This window comes from Leucoraja erinacea, chromosome 19 (assembly GCF_028641065.1).
Source record: "Leucoraja erinacea ecotype New England chromosome 19, Leri_hhj_1, whole genome shotgun sequence".
Classification (NCBI taxonomy): Eukaryota; Metazoa; Chordata; class Chondrichthyes; order Rajiformes; family Rajidae; genus Leucoraja; species Leucoraja erinaceus.
Window position 1 is genome coordinate 2,028,683 of NC_073395.1, and position 20,770 is coordinate 2,049,452.

At 45.3% G+C, this 20,770-nt stretch overlaps 1 protein-coding gene across 1 annotated transcript in view; it reads right to left on the reverse strand.

The window, feature by feature from the left end:
- The window catches only part of LOC129706077 (chromatin remodeling regulator CECR2-like), an 84,573-nt gene that overhangs the window by 62,207 nt on the left and 1,596 nt on the right, over positions 1-20,770 (reverse strand).

Below are 20,770 nucleotides of genomic sequence, written 5' to 3' on the forward strand. Positions count from 1 at the left end.
ACATTAACACTATCCTACACCCAACTAGGGATAATTTTTACATTTACCAAGCCAATTAACCTACAAACCTGCACGTCTTTGGAGTGTGGGAGGAAACCGAAGATCTTGGAGAAACCCCTCACGGGTCACGGGGAGAGCGTACAAACTCCGTACAGGCAGCGCCCGTAGTCAGGATCGAACCCGGGTCTCTGGCGCTGCATTCGCTGTAAGGCAGCAACTCTAACGCTGCGCCACCGTGACACTTCGGCTACCGGGGATACTGAGATACCAGCCCGCCAGTGTAGTTCTGCAGGGATCTGTGCTGGGAACTCTGCTGTTTGTGATATAAATGACGTGGAAGATAGCCACAAAAGGCTGGAGTAACTCAGCAGGACAGGCAGCATCTCAGGAGAGAAGGAATGGGGGACGTTTTAGGTCGAGGCGTTTCGTCAGACCGGTCTCGACCTGAAACGTCACCCATTTCTTCCCTCCAGGGTTGCTGCCTGTCCCGCTGAGTTACTCCAGCTTTTTGTGGCTATCTTCCATTGGGTGGTAAGATTGCAGATGACAGCAAGATTGCTCAGTTTGCGGACTGTGAGGAAGGCCATGAGGAAGTTGTGCAGCAGTATGTGTGCAGATCAACTGCAGAAATGGGTAGCAAAATGGCAGGTACAATTTAATCTGAGAAAGTACGATGTGTTGCACTTTGCGACGGCAAATGCAGGGGGGAAAAATGTAGAATTAAACATCAAATTAATAGACAATAGGTGCAGGAGTAGGCCATTCGGCCCTTCGAGCCAGCACCGCCATTCAATGTGATCATGGCTGATCATCCCCAATCAGTACCCCGTTCCTGCCTTGGCATGACCCTCGATGTACAGCCTTGATGTACAGAGGGGTCTCAGGGTCCAAGTCCATAACTCCCTGAAATGCAAGGAATGGATGGATCTAGATTATGAGTAGGTAGATGGGATGGCCTTGGCATCATGCTTGGCCCAGGCATTGACAAAGACAAAGGGACTGTTCTAGTGCTGTAGTATTCTAGGTTGGTTCTAATTGAGACTCGATGTTGGGGGAGTGCAGAATCAGGGGCCACAGTTTAAGAATAAGGGGTCGGCATTTGGAAGGGAGATGAGCAAGCACTTTTTCACCCAGAGAGTTGTGAATCTGTGGAATTCTCTGTCTCAGAGGGCGGTGGAGGTCAGTTTTCTGGATGCTTTCAAGAGCGAGTTAGATAGGGCTCTTAAAGATAGCGGAGTCAGGGGATATGGGGAGAAGGCAGGAACGGGGTACTAATTGTGGAATGATCAGCCATGATCACCTTGAATGGCGGTGCAGGCTCGAAGGGCCGAATGGCCTCCTCCTGCACCTACTGTCTCTTGCCCGTGCCGACCAGCGGTCTCCCCGCACACGAGCACTACCTTACACACTCGGGACAATTTACAATTTTTTACCAACGCCAATTAACCTACAAGCTTGTATGTATTTGGAGTGTGGGAGGAAACTGGAGCCCCGTAGAAAACCCACACAGGTCACGGGGAGAACGCACAAACTCCACACAGACAGCACCTGTAGTCAGGTTGGAACCCGGGTCCCTGTGCTGCCCTTTGTTTTAATTAAAACAAAGATGATCTAACCCCCCCCGTTTATACTCTGTGGCGCTCGCTCCTTGCACTGGGAGTAGTTGCGTAACACATCACTGCCGCACCATGTTTACTTTGCAAAATGAAAACCAGAACAGCAGCAGCAAGGCTGACACCTGCTAACCAAGCATTAATATTCAGCAGGGCAGTGTAACACACTAGGCATGGCTCATGTATGGGAAAGTGGGATAACAGAGATAGTGTGAGCTGGTCATCGACAGACTCAGTGGGGCTGAAGCGCCCGTTGCAATGCCGTACCTCAAACTAAACTAAAACATCCCAATTGCAGTTCTGGGAAGAATGATCGTCTGTGGAGGCTTTGGAGAGGTTTTCCAGAATGCTGCCTGGATTACAGGGTATTAGCCGAAAGGAGAGCCTCGAATATAGTTTAAGGAGGAACTGCAGATGCTGGAGAAATCGAAGGTAGACAAAAATGCTCCATAGATACTGCCTCACCTGCTGAGATTCTCCAGCATTTTTGTCTACAGAAGAGCCATCCTCATCGGCACAAAGATATGCAGTGAACAGCACGTGTCACTCTGACCGGCGGGTGAGGCAGCATCTATGGAGCAAAGGAACGGGTGACGTTTCGGGAGACACTTCTTCAGACTGAGATGCTGAGATCACCCGCTGAGTTTCGCCAGCTTATTGTCTATCTTCGGTTTTTCCAGCATCTGCAGTTCTTTCTTCAACATAGAAACTATGGGTGTATTTGCTCGTGGAAATCACATGTACTCATGCACCTTCTTTGTGCTCGGATGACAAACTTGTTTTTGCATCCGACTTACTTTGAATGAATCTTCACAAAACTTTGAGTTTTACGTTGCCTATTTCCTTCACTCCATAGATGCTGCTGCACCCGCTGAGTTTCTCCAGCACTTTTGTCTACCTTTTATTATTATTATAGTCACCTAATAATGCGAGGACCGAGATACAGCGAGCAGCTGCAGACACGAAGGATTGATGGATGAGCACGAGCAGTTAGCTTGCTGCATCGCATTCTGTTGCGACAGAGAGCAAAGTCTGGAACAGTTCCGGCTTCGGTGAGATTTAGACGGTCCATATGGAACAAATGAATGAAATATATGCAAAAAGGCAATGATGATCAAGGATATGGTGCATTGTTGGCTGTGGGAGAGGTGTTAATGAGTTTATACAGACAATGAAACTCAGCAGGATGAGAGTGAAACTAGTGTGAGGACCAGGGTGGGTGGGAAAGGGATGGAGAGAGAGAGAGGGGGGATGCAAGGGTCATTTGAAGTTAGAGAAATCAAACTGCTGGCATGTCAATTCAGCAGCTGTTGACTCAAGTTTAGGTCTATGTTTAAGAAGGAACTGCAGATGCTGGAAAAATCGAAGGCGGACAAAAATGCTGGAGAAACTCAGCGGGTGAGGCAGCATCTATGGAGCGAAGGAATAGATGACGTTTTGGGTCGAGACCCTTCTGGAAACTCAGCGGGTGAGGTACCATCTATGGAGCAAAGGAATAGATGACGTTTCGGGTCGAGACTATTCCTTCGCTCCGTAGATGCTGCCTCAACCGCTGAGTTTCTCCAGCATTTTTGTCCACCTTTAGGTCTATTATCGTCACGTGTGCAGAGGTATGGTGATAAACTTTGTTTTGCCTGCTATCCAACCAGCTAACGCAACACAATAATATAATCAAGCCAAACTCAGTACAATAGGTAGAGTAAAGGAGATGATGCAGAGTGCAGAGAATGTTCTATAGTTACAGGTAGGAAAAAAAGATTTAATTGGGTGGAGCGATGTATCAGATGATGGTAGATCCCTCTCTGGGAGAGCATGCAAAAATTGTTTTGCCCATTCCAGACTTTGCTCTCTGTCATAAATTCCTTTGTATTAAATTCCATTGAATGGACAGCACGGTGGCACAACCGGCAGAGCTGTTGCCTCACAGAGACCCAGGTTCGATCCCGACTCCGGGTGCTGTCTGTGCTGAGTTTGCACGTTCTCCCTGCATTTGTTTGCATCATCCAACTGCACACAAGGTAATTTCCAGCCCTGTAACCGCCTCCTTCTCCACACATTTCCCCCAAATTCAACGCTAAACATGCGTTGTCGTTTTCTTATTTGCTGCCCAGTTCAGTCCCTGTAAAATAAGGACTCGCTGTTCAGAATTTTTAAATCTTGATCTTGCCGAGTGTTATAAATGTTCTTTTTATTTACTTTATTCACATTTAGGCAAATGTGGAATAATGTTGTTGAGGTTCACTGTTCCCTGGCAGAGATTGGCAGGAAACTGGTCTTCAGATCATCGATGTGAATGAGTAAAGGGCCTGTCCCACTTGGTGATATTTTCAGCGACTGCCGGCATCATTAACGGACGTATCAGGTCACCGAAAACATCGCGGCGTGATGACATATTGACGTGTCTCCTCAAGTGTCACAACATTTTTTTTGTTGCCGCTGGATTTTGAAATGTTTAAAATCTTTTGGCGACCCTGAAACGTCAGTCAATGACGCCGGCAATCGCCGAAAAAAAATCGCCATTGGAATAGGCCCTCAACAAATACTTTTAACCTCTGGTCTTGATTCAGTGTTGTCTTGCCAAATTAGCTTCTTCCCAGGTATGATGAAGGACAGCATTTACAATCCATGACTATTGTTGACCAGCTCAGTTTCATTTTCCTTTTTGATGTATGAAGCAACATCCCACATGTAATGGTTTGTTGGGATGTCGGTGTGGTACAAGTACTTTAGCTCTGCACTGATGGCCTCTCCTTCACTGTAATATTAATCCCTCTGTCACCTTCCCATTCTTAAATGATTTGTCTTTTGACCAGGTAGGAAGAAATATTCCTCCTCGGATATATCCACTAACACTCGGTTTCCATTCATCTTCCTCATCATAGATACATTTATTTATATATTCTGTTATTTGTCCCATAATCTTAAACCGTAGCCGGTGTCAATCCGGTCGTAATAATTGACGGCATATTTCCACAAGTCCTGCTCCTGCAATTAGACAATAGACAATAGGCGCAGGAGTAGGCCATTCTCCCCATATCCCCCGAGCCCCACTTTTTCTCACAGAGAGTGGCGAGTCTGTGGAATTCTCTGCCTCAGAGGGCGGTGGAGGCCGGTTCTCTGGATGCTTTCAAGAGAGAGCTAGATAGGGCTCTTAAAAATAGCAGAGTCAGGGGATATGGGGAGAAGGCAGGAATGGGGTACTGATTGGGGATGATCAGCCATGATCACATTGAATGGCGGTGCTGGCTCGAAGGGCCGAATGGCCTACTCCTGCACCTAGTGTCTATTGTCTACAAATCACAGGCTAGACAGAGACAAGCCCCATGAGAAAGAAGAACACATTAAGGGCCTGTCCCACTTCAGTCGTAGCAGGTCTGAAGACGACAATGTTTACTCCAACCTACCACCTGGTCAACGTCAAGCTACGGCAAGCTACCAACCCATTAGGACGACCACACCTACGGCAACCGGAGTCAACCTACATCCACCCGCGACAAGCAACGGTACCTGTCGCCGGTTGACGTAGGTAGTCGCCAATGGAATTAACCAAAGTCATCATGCGGTGACAACCTGCGACACCTGGCGACAACCTACATCATCCTGACGACAACCTATGACAGGAGAAGACAAGCTACGTCAAGCCCACAGTCGCCAAAACGTTTTGAACATTTCAAAATCCAGCGGCGACAAGAAAAAAGTTACGTCTCTTTAGGCAACTTGAGGAGACGACTCACGGCCATTCAGGCGTCACCCCGCGACCATGTGGAGGACAGCCTAGTCGCCTGTAGTTGCCCAAGTGGGACGGGCCCTTTATGCGGTAGACACTGCCCGGTCTATCACAGGTACTGACCTCCCCAAACATCAAAGTAATCTACAGGAGGCGCTACCTCAAAAAGGTAGCCGGCATCATCAGGGACCCTCAACACCCTGGCCACGGTCTAATTTCACTCCTGCCATTGGGAAGAGGTACAGGAGCCTGAAAACCGTGACCACCAGGTTCAGGAAAAAACTTCTTCCTAACGACCATCAGGTTCTTGAACACCACACAACACTAACCTCAGCAGTGTTTGAATTTCTACGGACTGGGTCTTTGAACATGTTTTGGATTAATTTATTTCTCTGCATGCATTGCATTTACCGGCCTGTTAATCTGCTGCAAGTAAAACATTCATTGTTCCATTGCTGGTGAACATGACATTCTGGAAATAAAATAAATAGATTTGGACCCACCAATAAAATTTCAAATTGGCAAAGTGCCCCTCTCCGTCGAACTGCAGCTTATTAATTTATTGTGCATTTACGTGAGTGTTATTGCATTAAATGTGCCTGTACAGCTGCTGCAGGAAACAATGTTACTGTTCCATAGCCGGCCGGCATACATGACAATTCAGTACATTCGACTCCAAAGCCACAGCTTTCTACCCACTCGGCTAATCACATTTCTAGAAAATAGACACAAAAAGTTGGAGTAACAGCGGGCCAGGCAGCATCTGTGGAGAACATGGATAGGTGACGTTTCACAGAGTGCTGGAGTAACTCAGCGGGTGCAGCAGCATCTATGGAGCTAAGGAAATAGGCAACGTTTCGGGCTGAAACCCGTAAGGGTTTCGGCCCGAAACGTTGCCTATTTCCATAAGGATTTCGGCCCCGAAACGTTGCCTACTTCCTTAGCTCCATAGATGCTGCTGCACCATAACTCAGCGGGTCAGGCAGCATCTGTGGAGAACATGGATAGGTGACGTTTCACAGAGTGCTGGAGTAACTCAGCGGGTCAGGCAGCATCTGTGGAGAACATGGATAGGTGACGTTTCACAGAGTGCTGGAGTAACTCAGCGGGTCAGGCAGCATCTGTGAAGAACATGGATAGGTGACGTTTCACAGAGTGCTGGAGTAACTCAGCGGGTCAGGCAGCATCAATTCTACAATTTAAAAAAAATTGATTCAGGAATAGGTTACGAGGTTCTGGTAATATCTACAAAAAAGTCTAGCTGGGCAACTGATTATTTCAGATGAAGGCCATTCTGACCGCATGTCGAGATTGAATCATGTATAAACAGGTAAATATCACATTTTATTCTGGGCTTGCTCATGCAATATCATATTTGAAAGTATTTGATCTTTCTCAACGTTGAGTTGAGTACATCTTGCATAGCAGGGATATGACTGGCCCCCCTTCCAAGCATTGATCTGTGCTCCTCAATAGCAGGGTGTTCACGGTGGTGCAGCAGTAGAGTTGCTGCCTTACAGCGAATGCAGCGCCGGAGACCTGGGTTCCATCCCGACTACGGGTGCTGTCTGTAGAGCTTGTGCGTTCTCCCCGTGACCTGTGTGGGTTTTCTCTGCGATCTTCGGTTTCCTCCCACACTCCAAAGATGTACAGGTTTGTAGGTTCAAGAAGGAACTGCAGATGCTGGAAAATCGAAGGTAGACAAAAGTGCTGGAGAAACTCAGCGGGTGCAGCAGCATCTACGGAGCGAAAGAAATAGGCAACGTTTCGTACCAAAACCCTGAAGGAAATAGGCAACGTCTCAGGCCGAAACCCGGAAGGGTTTCAGTCCGAAACGTTGCCTATTTCCTTCGCTCCATAGATGCTGCTGCACCCGCTGAGTTTCTTCAGCATTTTTGACTATCTCAGGTTCGTAGGTTAATTGGCTTGGTAAATGTTAAAAAAAAATCACTCTAGTGGGTGTAGGAGAGTGTTAATGTGCGGGGACATTAACTAAACTAGGGCCACAGTACAGTCCCAAACATCAAGGGGGAGGGGGGGGGAGAACCAGGGAGCTTTATGGCTTCCTGTGGTGATTACAATTCTATTTGTTTTTAACTGTTGCTTCAAAGGCTGCAGGAGAAAAATAAGCAGTTTCAATGTCAGACACAGGTGTCAAAAGCTAACTTTTTGTGTTCACTCCACCGACAGGTTCATTCACATTCCCATTGAACGAGACCTAGGCTGCCACTGCTAACTCAAGGTCTATTAACTTGACCAGACACCTTTTGGCTGAATAATTGAACCGGAGGGACTCTGGGGAGATGGCTCTACTTATTGTTGCAAGAATTACATCCTGAGCTTTTATCCTTTGTTTGAAATGTTAAAACAGAGGCACTGAAGTCGAAAGTGCTCAGCTCGTTTCCTGCCAACAGCATTGGAACAAGTACAAGTCTGGATTCCCACTAAAACTGGCTCGACATTGTTAGAACCGACCCATACCATGCAGCCACTCGCATCTTCTCTCGCTCTCCAAAAAAACTCATGCGGGCCACGCTCCTTAGGAAGATGGAAGAGTCCCTTCGGCCCACAATGTCTGTGCTGAACATGATGTCGAAATAAACCAATCTCCTTTACCTGTATATGATCCATATCCATCCATTCCCTGCACGTCTCCAAGCCAATCTTAGTTTTTAGCTAAGAGGTACATCATGCAACCAGGCCCATCGGCCCATCTAGTCCATGCTGACCATCCACCACCCATTCTCACTCTAGTCTGAAGAAGGGTCACGATCTGAAAATTCACCCATTCCCTCTCTCCAGAGACGCTGCCTGTCCCGCTGAGTTAATCCAGCTGTTTGTGTCTATCTTCAGTCTAAACCAGCATCTGCAGTTCCTTCCTGCACAACAGCTAGAGTTCTAGTATCCTCTAGATTGGTTAATGCATGTGGACCAACCATAGTAGAATAACATCACTAACCCCACCTTACTGTATGATTCATACTAACACCCACATAGGGTGAACTGCTTTAAATATCTGGGAGTCCACATCTCCGAGGATATGACATGGGCATCACACGCCTCAGCACTCGTGAGTAAGGCAACCCAGCGCCTTTACCACCTCAGGCAATTGAGGAAATTCAGAGTGTCTCCGAGGATCCTCCAGTGCTTCTATGCAGCGGCGGTGGAAAGCATCTTGTCCGGGAACATTACCATCTGGTTTGGGAATTGCTCTGCCCAGGACAAGAAGGCTCTGCAGAGAGTAGTGCGTTTGGCCAAACGCACTATGGGAACTTCACTCGCCCCCCTGCAGGAACTATACAACAGGAGGTGCAACAATATCATGAGAGACCCCTTCCACCGCTGCAACGGACTGTTCCAGCTGCTACGGTCAGGCAAACGCCTCCGTTGCCATGCGGTGAGAACGGAGAGGTTGAGAAGGAGTTTTTTCCCAGAGGCCATTCGGACTGTAAACGCCTATCTCACCAGGGACTAACTCTACTGAACGTTTTTCCTTCCATTATTTATTATGTAAAAGAATATGTGTGTTATGATTGTGTTTATAGTTTGTTTGGTTGTTTGTCTTTTGCACAAAAGTCCGCGAGCATTGCCACTTTTCATTTCACTGCACATCTCGTATGTGTATGTGACAAATAAACTTGACTTGACTTCCTACACTAGTCAGTCTTGGAAGCGGTCACGATGAACCAACCACTAACAACCTGCTGAGCTGTTAGGGTTAGGGCGGACCCGTCTTTAGGGCTGTGGTGGCATTCCGGCAGCAGCGGCCCGACTTTCGGAGGCTCGGCCGCGGGCCCAGTGGAACGCCAGAAGCCTGGATCGCCTCAGCGCAGAGGGAGAACAAGGAGGGAAGAGACAACAACTTTAAGACTTTTGCCTTCCATCACAGTGAGGAGGTGCCTGGTGAACTCACTGTGGTGGATGTTAAATTTGTGTTTATTGTGCGGTTTTGTCATTTTTATTATATGTATGACTGCAAGGCAACAACATTTCGTTCAGACCGAAAGGTCTGAATGACAATAAAGGATACTTTGACTTTGACTATAATATGGGTACTGATTAAGATGATCTTGAACTACAGATCATGTAGATTACTTTTTTACATGGTGTCAGAAGTGGGATTCGAAACCACGTCTCCACATTTTCTCTTCACCCACCCGAGCAGACTTTACAAGCTGTTAAAGCTGGCCTTGGGTTGCAAGGCCCATGTCAAGTCCAGCAGTAACTCTATTTCTCACACGAGAGCTGTGTGAACAGTATGCCCAGCGCCAATGCCGTTCCCTCAGGAATAAAACTGCCCAAATAAATCTATCTTCTCAGAGTTCGAGATGCAAATTAGCACTAGTTTATAGAATTATTTTGTGGAACACAAATGCAATGCTTGCGGATTTTGGAGCAAGTACTACCAATTATTTAGGAATCTGAAGATGTTTGCAAAGCCAAAGACTGCATGAACGGCTCTGTGAAATATACTAGACAAGGTGGACAAAAATGCTGGAGAAACTCAGCGGGTGCAGCAGCATCTATGGAGCGAAGGAAATAGGCAATGTTTCGGGCCGAAACCCTGAAGGAAATAGGCAACGTTTCGGGCCGAAACCCGGAAGAGTTTCGACCTGAAACGTTGCCTATTTCCTTCGCTCCATAGATGCTGCTGCACCCGCTGAGTTTCTCCAGCATTTTTGTCTACCTTCGATTTTCCAGCATCTGCAGTTCCTTCTTAAATATTAGACAAGCCCCCAGGTAGACAACAATAATGGAGAAACTCCGCAGGTGAGGCAGCATCTACGGAGCGACGGAATAGGTGACTTTTCGGGTCTCGACCCTTCACCCATCCATAGATGCTGCCTCACCCGCTGAGTTTCTCCAGCATTGTTTGTCTACCTTCGATTTTTCATCATATGCAGTTCTTTCTTAAACACCAGACAAACCCGCGATGCCTTTCCCCCCGGTTCTTTAGTTACATCCATGTCTGAAAGCGGATTGTTCATAGTTTGGAAGCTACCTCATGGAATGGTTGCCACATTTATGTGCTTCACCCCAGCGCGCATGTTGCAATCATGCTTACAACACATAGGATTTTCACCGAGTCCGACAGCTGTGGGCCCACAAGCATAATAAACCAAGTGCTGGAGGAACTCAGCGGGTCAGGCAGCATGTGTGGAGGAAATGGACGGCCAGCATTTGTGGAGGGAATGGTCCATTCCTTCCACAGATGTTGCCCGACCCGGAGTTCCTCTTGCACTTGTGTTTTGATTAATATCCTATAGTTGTTTGGAAATACAGAAATTGAATTTTGAGAATTTCAGTACAGAAAACACTGAATTTACTAACCCTAACCCATATTAATTTATGAAATGACAATAGACAATAGGTGCAAGAGTAGGCCATTCGAGCCAGCACCGCCATTCAATGTGATCATGGCTGATCATCCTCAATCAGTACCCCGTTCCTGCCTTCTCCCCATATCCCCCTGACTCTGCTATTTTTAAGAGCCCTATCTAACTCTCTTGAAAGCATCCAGAGAACCTGCCCCCACCACCCTCCGAGGCAGAGAATTCCAGACACAACTCTCTGTGAGAAAAAGTGTTTCCTCGTCTCCGTTCTAAATGGCTTACTCCTCATTCTTAAATGCAACGCAAGCCGATTTAACCAACACGCCTGGCACCAATGTGTGCATTTTACCACAGAACCCACATGCCAGATTACTAAAGTGAGCATTACATAACCAGTAAAGAGTTACTACTGCTCTCTAACTGAAGAAAATAACTAGCAACTAACCAGCAAGATTGTCAGTGTAAACTCCCCGACACAAAACGTCAAGATTCAAGATAGTTTAATTGTAATATGTATCGACAACAGAATAATTGTAACTCACAACAGATTAACAGGCTTGTAAACACAGTACTCAGAGATAACATAATGAGCACAAAAAAAACAATGATTTACAAAATGCAATATTAGTGCGAACAGCCCGACTTCCTTCTCGCCCATCCATGTTCTCCATAGACGCTGCTGCCTAGAGCCGCTGAGTTACTCCAGCACTTTGTGGCTTCTTTTCAGATTGTCTGAAACTTCCCTTTCTGTCTGGCATGTTAATATTCGGCCATATGTTTCAGTTACACAACCTCCACTTGTAAAAAGTAAACACTACAGTACTCCAGTCAGAGAGAATAATTAAACAGCCACTTCAAGACGATCAGAGTTGTGACCTTATTTATTCTACAATCATTGGCCAAGTTAACAAATTGCTGATCGCAACATCCAGGCTCAATAAGAGACGACTTTTACAGTGGCTTCATTTTGCAGAGCAGTTGCGTGCAGGAGCCAGTGAAGCGACAGATGTTACATTAAAGAGCTGCTGAAGTACTCATGCCAGCCAGCGCAATACAACACGTGCAGGGTTAAGCTCTACCTTTGAACATTCAAGTGGGTTACATCCATGCTCCTGAAAAGGACAGAAGCGCGAGGAGGCTTAGCTCAGTTTGCTTCCCACACTTCAGCTCACTACAGTAATTAGTCCAGACAAATTGCATTTGTATTATGATACAGGTGTGAGCACGACAGCCAGGCCAAAGGCAAGGGCAGTAAAGCGCAGGCAGCAGTCTTGGGTAATTTAACCCTCCACATGTCTGAATGAGTGACTGTACTTACTGGAAATGCTTACCCATCGTCAATGATCTTACGAAGAAGGGTCTCGACCCCAAAACCAAAGATCCTATTGCGGAACAAGATAGACCACTCCTGCTAAATGCAATGGGCTGACGTGTAGTACGCAACGGAGGAGAACGTGGGCCTTTTTATCATCCATTTCCGTAACCGGACCCAACCCGACCAGCAGTGTAATCAACGTTGCGGGGGAACAGTTTGTGTTAATAAATTTAAATTCTGAAAATGAGGAGAAGATTTTTTACCAAATAACTTTTATTTTTACGGGGATGTTTCTGTAACCGGCGTCCGTCTCCGCACTAGTATCCTATGGGATCTTTGGTGCGGAGATGGAAGCCGGTTACGGAAATGGGGCCTTAAATTACCGATGAATTTGCCCATGACCGTACTACGTCTTTTTCGTCGAGTGGACCATCATGTCCACTATAGGATCTTTGCCCAAAACGTCACCCATTCCCTCTCTCCACGAAAAGCTGCCTGACCCACTGAGTTACTCCAGCTTTTTGTGTCTATCTTCAATGATCTTCTCTCATACTAGGCTTCCGAACAGTCCCTGCCCCCCCGGAAGGGGGGGTTCCCTTCATCGTGGTGATTGACAGGCGAGAGGACCAATCAGCTGATCTCAATTGTTCTTTTAAACACTCATAACTTTTTTATTTTTCATCGATCCGAAAAATCCTCAGGGCTGCCTCAGCGGAGGAGGACTGTGGGTGAGACGGCCAAAATTCATAGCGATATATGGTAGCGGTTTTTCTAAAATCAATATACAGCGCAGACAGGAAGTGGTCAAGATGAAACTTTTAGTTATCGATCGATGTTCCACCGTAGTAACTAACGCAGCATTCTACAGCATCCATACAAGGTGGCACAGGATCCTGGCCACACTTTGGTCGGATATCCTCCATCATTATGGTCCCACAGCAGGCAAGATGTCAAACTTGATGACTTTGACGCTATTGATCAAGCGGGTGCAGGAATTGACTTTCGGCTTGGTGTTTCTGGATCCATTGGATGATATGAGGCACCCGATGTATCTCAAGAGGCAACACACAGCTCAGCTGCCATTCATAGCCCCCACAACCTCCAGTACATTTACATCCAGGTTTTGGATGTGGGGGGATGACACCATTAATTGATCACTGACAAGTTGAAACATCTTAAGGTCATAAGGAATAGGAGTAGAATTAGGCCATTTGGCCCATCGTCTACTTCACCATTCAATCATGGCTGATCTATCTCCCCCTCCTAACCCCTTTCCCCTGCCTTCTCCCCATAACCTCCGATACCTGTACTAATCAAGAATCTATGTATCTCTGCCAGACAAAATATCCACTGACTTGGCCTCTACAGCCTTCAGTGGCAAAGAATTCCACGAATTCACCACCCTCTGTCTAAAGACATTTCTCCTCAACTCCTTCCTAAAAGAACATCCTTTAATTCTGATCTTGCTTCGCGATTGTTTGTTTCGCGATGCAAATCGTGGTTTAGATATTCACCAACAGCGAACATTGATCCAAGAGAAATCAATCCATGTGTAGTTTGGAGATGCCAGAATTGCCAATACTGAATGATTGGTAGAAGACACTCGATTACAATGTTCTCCTCTCTTACCCAACAGACACCAAAGTACATTTCTGAAAAATAATGTTGATAAATCATCGATATTCCACGATTCCCTAATGAGAGGCAATTTTGAAACAAACAAGCAGTGAGCCAGCCACGTTGGCTGGATGTCTACGTTCTTGGTTGTGTGCCAGGGAAGTGGAGCTTTGCTTACTCGAAGCTGTCAAGAGACACCATTTAATTTGTGCTCTACCAAATAAAAGGAACAGAGGCCAGCATGTTACACAGTTTGTGTTAGCAAAACACAACACCTCCATGTCTAACTACAGCTCAGTCATGACTGAATCGACTGTACGCCACATAAGTCCAGAAAAATCTTCAGTCAGGAGATAGAACTCTTTGCCACAGAAGGCTGTGGAGGCCAACTCAGTGGATATATTTAAGGCAGAGATAGATAGATTCTTGATCAGTGCAGGTATCAGTGCAGTTATGGGGAGAAGGCAGGAGAATGGGATTAGTAGGGAGAAATAGATCAGCCATGATTGAAAGGCAGAGTAGACTTGATGGGCCGAATGGCCTAATTCTGACCCTATCACTTGCGATCTTATGAGAAATCCAAAGCCAACTGGACAGTGGGAATTACAATAGGCTGGATATGGGGGGCATTAACCGCAGGGAGGCTGCACAAACTAGGGACACAGCGTCAATGAAGAGACTTCTGGACAAGCACCCAGATATGCAGGGAAAGGAGGGATATGGATTATAGGCAGGTAGGTAAAAGATAGTTTTGGCATCATGTTCACCGCGGCCATTGTTGACCAAAGAACAGCACAGCACAATAACGCCCAATGTTTCACAATGTCCTAGCTACAAAACTGAACGTCATTTGTGTGTACGTATTATACCACAGCCATGTGCATGCACAATTTCCTAAAAACATGCCCACTTATAAAAATACAAGCATCGCATGATCAAAAATGCTGTTGCATTTGACAAGATTGATTGAAAGATACAGCCTTTCTGCTCACCAAGTCCACACCGACCATCAATTACCCATTCACACGAGCTCTCTGTTCTCCCACTTTTTCCTCAACTCCCTACACGCCAGAGGCTAATTAACCCTCATGTCTGCGGGATATGTGAGGAAACCGGAGCACCCAGAGGAAACCCACAAGGTCACAGCCAGCACGAGCAAATTCCATACAAGCAGCACCCGAGGTCAGGATTGAACCCGGGTCACTGGCGTTATGAGGCAGCAGCTCTATCAGCTGTGGCGCCCCAACATAACCCAACTCCAAGCATAGCGAACGTTGTTTAAAAAGGAAACAAGATTTAGTATTTCCACTGGAACATTGCCTCAAATTTAATTCTGACCGAGACTAATCAGAACTCATCATGAAATGCACAGTTATCTTTCTGAGCTATAGAAATGTACCAGGAGCTCTAAAAAAGCTATCACAATAACAAGGTTTAATGGATATTTGCAGAAACTAAACTGTGATCATAGCCAGAGTTATACAGGCCTTACGGCCCAAGTCATCCATGCTGACCAACATGTCCCATCAAAGCTAGTCCCTTTTGCCCATACCCCCCTAAACCTGTAATCAATATACAACTTCTCAAATGTTTGTTTTTACTTCTTAAATTAACTTTGCAGCTTTCAAAACATAACTGCTTTACAAAAATACAGCTGCTCCAGCTACCATTTTGACAATTTTTTCTTACAAAAGAAACGGAAAGTGCTGGAGTTACTCAGCGGGTCAGGCAGCATGTGTGGAGAACATGGATAGGTGACGTTTCAGAGTGCTGGAGTAACTCAGTGGGTCAGGCAGCATCTGTGGAGAACATGGATAGGTGACGTTTCACAGAGTGCTGGAGTAACTCAGCGGGTCAGGCAGCATCTCTGGAGAACATGGATAGGCAACTTTACAGGTCGGGACCGGTCCATGATCTCCAGAGATGTCGTCTGACCCGCTGCGTACTCCAGCACTGTGCGTCTATCTTCAGTATAAAACAGCATCTCCAGTTCCTTGTGATTACAGTCAGTATGAAGAAGGTTTTCGGCCCGAAACGTCGCCTATTTTCTTCGCTCCATAGATGCTGCTGCACCCGCTGAGTTTCTCCAGCAATTTTGTGTACCTTGTGATTACTAGATGTCCCAGGCAGTCTGCTGGCAGATTAATGCTTTTCCCCATTTTAATGGCGCTAACTTCTCTTCGTGGCTTAGTCCCTCCAGTTTAACAACCACCGTTTCACCACCACAAACTTGTTCCTCGTTTGGTGAATCTGTGGAATTCATTGCCACTGAAGGCTGTGGAGGCCAAGTCAGTGGATATTTTAATGGCTGGGATAGATAATATTCTTGATTACTACGGTTGTTAGGGGTTATGGGGAGAAGGCAGGAGAATGGGGATAGGAGAGAGCGATAGGTCAGCCATGATTGGATGGCGGAGTAGACTTGATGGGCCGAATGGCCTAATTCTGCTTCAATCACATATGATCTCCACTCCCCAATACCTCCTGTGTTCTTGGTACCACTCACTCCTGGTGGCCTTATCCCAGGCTGGAGCACCAGCACTCCTCTCCTCTCCCTTTTCAGGCATATCTGCTCGTTAGCTCTTGATAATTCAGCTTAATAGATATGTTATTCTGTTACATCTTACAGAAGCTTGACTTAGGACAGCTTCTTCCCCTCAGTTTAATTTAGAGACACAACGTGGAAACAGGCCCTTCGGCCCACTGAGACCGTGCCGACCAATGATCATCCATTCACACTAGTTCTACCCTACACACTAGCGACAATTTGCAGCAGCAAAATAGCCTGCAAACGTGCAGGTCTTTGGAATATGGGAGAAAACCGGAACACTCGGAGAAAACCCAGTTGGCCACGGTGAGAAAGTACAAACTCAACACGGACAGAACCCGTGGTCAAGATCCAACCTGGATCATTGTCACAGCAAGGCAGCAGCTCTTCTGTTGCACCATTGTGCTGCCCATATCAGGCTTCTGAACAGTCCTTCCATAAGCTCGGATACAGTCAGCTTCACCACCGCCCCATTGTAGACATTGGACTTTGTCTGCGGAGCCGATGCACTACAATGCTGAGAACTATATTCTGCACTCTGTATCTTCCCCTTTGCTCTACCTGTTGTCCTCGAGCTTAACTTGATTGCATTTATGTAGAGTATTACCTGACATGATTGGATCGCACGCAAAACAAAGCTTTTCACTCTCCCTCGGTACACGAGACAATAAATAATACACCTAACCTTGATCAAAATGGAAGCATACGAGAGTTTTGTTGAATTACACATTGATATATTTAGTTTTACAAATCCCCAAACCAGGTCCGATGCTTTCACTCCAGCATGAAGCGAAAACTCCATTACAAGGTGCTGCAGGGTCTGCGGACTTAGAGAGCCAGAGTGATACAGCGAGGAAACAGGCCCTTCAGCCCAACTTGCCCACACCGGCCAACATGTCCCAGCTACACTAGTCCCACCTGCCAGCATTTGGTCCATATCCCTCCAAATCTGTCCTATCCATGTACCTGTCTAACTGCTTCTTAAATGTTGGGATAGTCCCAGCCTCAACTACCTCCTCTGGCAGCTTGTGCCATACATCCACCACTTTTTTACCTCCTTATGGTGAAGATCTTTTTAGTCAGTTCAATTGTGTAGAAAGATACTAGATCATCGTGCATGATACATTTGAATTCAAGCTCTGTGCTCGATAGGGCTCTTAAAGATAGCGGAGTCAGGGGATATGGGGAGGGCAGGAACGGGGTACTGATTGGGGATGATCAGCCATGATCACATTGGATGGCGGTGTTGGCTCGAGGGGCCGAATGGCCTACTCCTGCACCTATTGTCTGTGCCATGTGTAAATACACAAGCATGATAAACCAATGAGCTACCATACACAATAAGCCTGAAAGAACTTATCGAATAGAAGGAACATTTTAAAAGTCACATTGCTTTGCAAAAACGAAGAATGTTTTCCCTGCAATGACTGAAACCAATTAATCTCATCCAATTATACAATTGCTGTATGTTTCTAACTTGATATCTTAGCACAGGTAATACAAAGATACATTTCCAAATTTAAAAATTGCCCCCATAAGATTGCAATTGGAATAATTTAAAATGCGAAACTCCAACTTTGTATCTTTGCACAATGTGTCAACATATAATTTGGAATGTAACAAAAATAACTTTATAATTTGGCAACACAGTCGGAAGGAGCTTGCCTGGTTTTAATTTCAATTAATTTGCCTGGTTTTAATTTAACAGGTGATCTCAGTATAATCAGTGTCAAACACTTTATAAAGGCAAAACATATCTGTTACAGAATTGACCTTGAGTAATGAACAATGAAAATATTTTACATTCAAGTGCTAACTCTACATCTTGAGATTAAAATAAAGCTACAATTCAATTTCACTATTTATCCTGTGTGTCCTTTTAATAAACAACAAAATGGCAATAGTGTTTTCTTTTCCCTTTGTATGTTTGAAAGATTATTTTTAATTCACAAAATTAGAGGAAAAAAATCTACCTGCCGCCACTATAATTATAGGGTTTGAACCCCCCCCCCCCCCCCCAGCATAAAACAAAACTGTTCTGAACATTCAGTTGTTAAATATAAGACTCAAAGTAGAATTGTCCTTTATAATTTATAACAGGGATATAGAGAATGTTAGAATTATTATAAACTCTCCAGCAGCATAAATTAATAGTGTCAACACTCATGTCAATGATACTTGTAGCGATATCAATATTCTCAAAGGCTTTCAGGTTTTGTAAAGGTTAAAAACAAACTATGATAGTTCTGCTGGAGTGATGTTTGCTAAAAGACAAAGAATAATTCTTCCACTACTATTATTGTTACTTTTTGAGACATTGACCATTTTGAGACGTTGGGAGGATGAGGGGTGATCTTATAGAGGTGTATAAAATCATGAGAGGAATAGATCGGGTGGATGCATAGAGTCCATGGCCCAGAGTGGGGGGAAATCGAGAACCAGGGGACATAGGTTTACGTTGAAGGGAAATATATGAAATAGGAATCTGATGGGTAACTTTTTCCACACAAAGGGTGGTGGGTATATGGGACAAACGTCCGGAACAGGTAGTTGAGGCAGGGACTATCGGAGTGTTTAAGAAACATAGAAAATAGGTGCAGCAGTAGGCCACTCGGCCCTTCGAGCCTGCACCGCCATTCAATATGATCATGGCTGATCATCCAACTCAGTATCCTGTACCAACTAGACAGGTACATGGGGAGGGCAGGTTTAGAGGGATATGGGCCAAGCGCAAGCAGGTGGGACTAGTGCAGATGGGGCATATAGGTAGGCAAGGGCAAGTTAGGCCGGAGTGCCCGTTTCCATGCTGTATGACTATGAAACAACGTACTTTAGCTGTGGCTAAAATTTATACGCGTTTCCATTTACTTTCCTGAAGGCACAGACTAAAACCCGCTAGTACTTAGAAATTGTTCATCAAGACATTAGTTCTCCACACAAGAGGCAGATATTATTTCTACTTGACATTCAGAGACGACGTAAAACTATAAAGAACAATTGTAATGCATTAATTGCCATAACAATGGAAAATAACTACCTCAGCACAAACCAAGAACGTGCAGTTCTTTACATTTGATAAAACACTTGTCAATCCTACAATGGAAATCAAAGTAATCGCTCCAATAAATGAAATCACTGCTCAAGTCATCTACTTCACACCAGCCTCTTAACTTGTATAAACTTCATGTCAATAGCTAACTGAACATGTTTGCTTCTAACAACAGCATCAAAAATCAAGATACATGCGTAGATGCTGATTTATTTTTGTTGTAAACCAGCATCTGCAGTTCCTGGTGTTTACATACACTGTACACCAAGTCTCATCAATGAGTCAATTTTATAGCAAGAAGAAAATATGGGCACTGTTTAAATATTAAAGCTTACTTGTGTGGTGAACTCATTGTACCATTATTTATACATTTGAAACGAAAAACACTGAACGTGCGAGACCGAAAAAACAAACTGCAATTTGTTTCCAAATAACATCAGGGTTTAAAAAAAAAGTATCGATTGAGCTGATAACACTTCAGTGGAAAAGAGAATCACGGGAAGAAACATCCGCATTAACAACCACTAAAGCCGCTCCAAAATGCAAGCTGACTACAATACATAGTGACTAATATATTCATAAAAACATTTGCTACCAAGGACAGCAACATGTTTGAAAACTGAGCCGCGAGAGATGACGAGGAGCACGTATAATCACAAATTATACTATTCCCACTAGCTCAGCAATGCACGACAACATGCTTCTACGACGACACGGATCTACACATGGGTGGGTGGGTGTATGCCTGTGGGTTTATTTGGGGAAAGCACAGGAGATGGGAAAACAAACAAAACAGTGAATGGGTTTTTGGAGGGGAGAGGGGGAAGGGTGCGAGGTTAAAAGGTAAAGATGTCTTTAAAGATAAAATTAAAACCGGTCTCTCCATTTTTAGGAGAACGGGCAGGGTGGCAAAGACGTTATTTTTCTTCTGCGGGATTCAACGGGAGAAGTATTTTCGCTGGGATTTGCACAAAGTTGGTGGGCCGCTGGAACAACTTGTTGCATTTCAATAAACGGAAAGCAAAAAAAGTTAATGTGTGAATAAGCACAAGGCGAGGCTCAGCTGGTGGGGGTCTGGCTGGCGACTGTAAGCAGCACAAGACGGCAGTTTGCTGGGGGTTGCATTCAAGCCAGAAATGCAAGCTTTGTTTTGGAAAGCTAGAGAACACGCCTTACAGTAAACCCTGCATCGACGGCTGCGATCACTCGGCCGGGACACACTGCCTCGCCAGCCCCCAACACACTTCTCAATTCTCTCGCTTGGCAAAAGCAGCCGAATTAAAACACACATTTTATTTGCATTTCAAAGCAGAAAAATGCAAAAAAAAGCTTCCAGATATTCACAAGCTAAACAATCGCTCCGAATTAACCCCCTCCTTCCCCGTGAAAACAGGTTTAAACAATAGCTTCACTGAACAAAAACAATGGGGTGAGAGGAGACATTGGGAAGAACAAACAAGAATGCATGCGTTTAATTTCTTTAACCTTACAGTGATTTTTCGTTTCCGATAAGGCCAATTGAATCTTCACGAATATTTTCATTGTCTGATTTAACCCCCCTCCCCCCC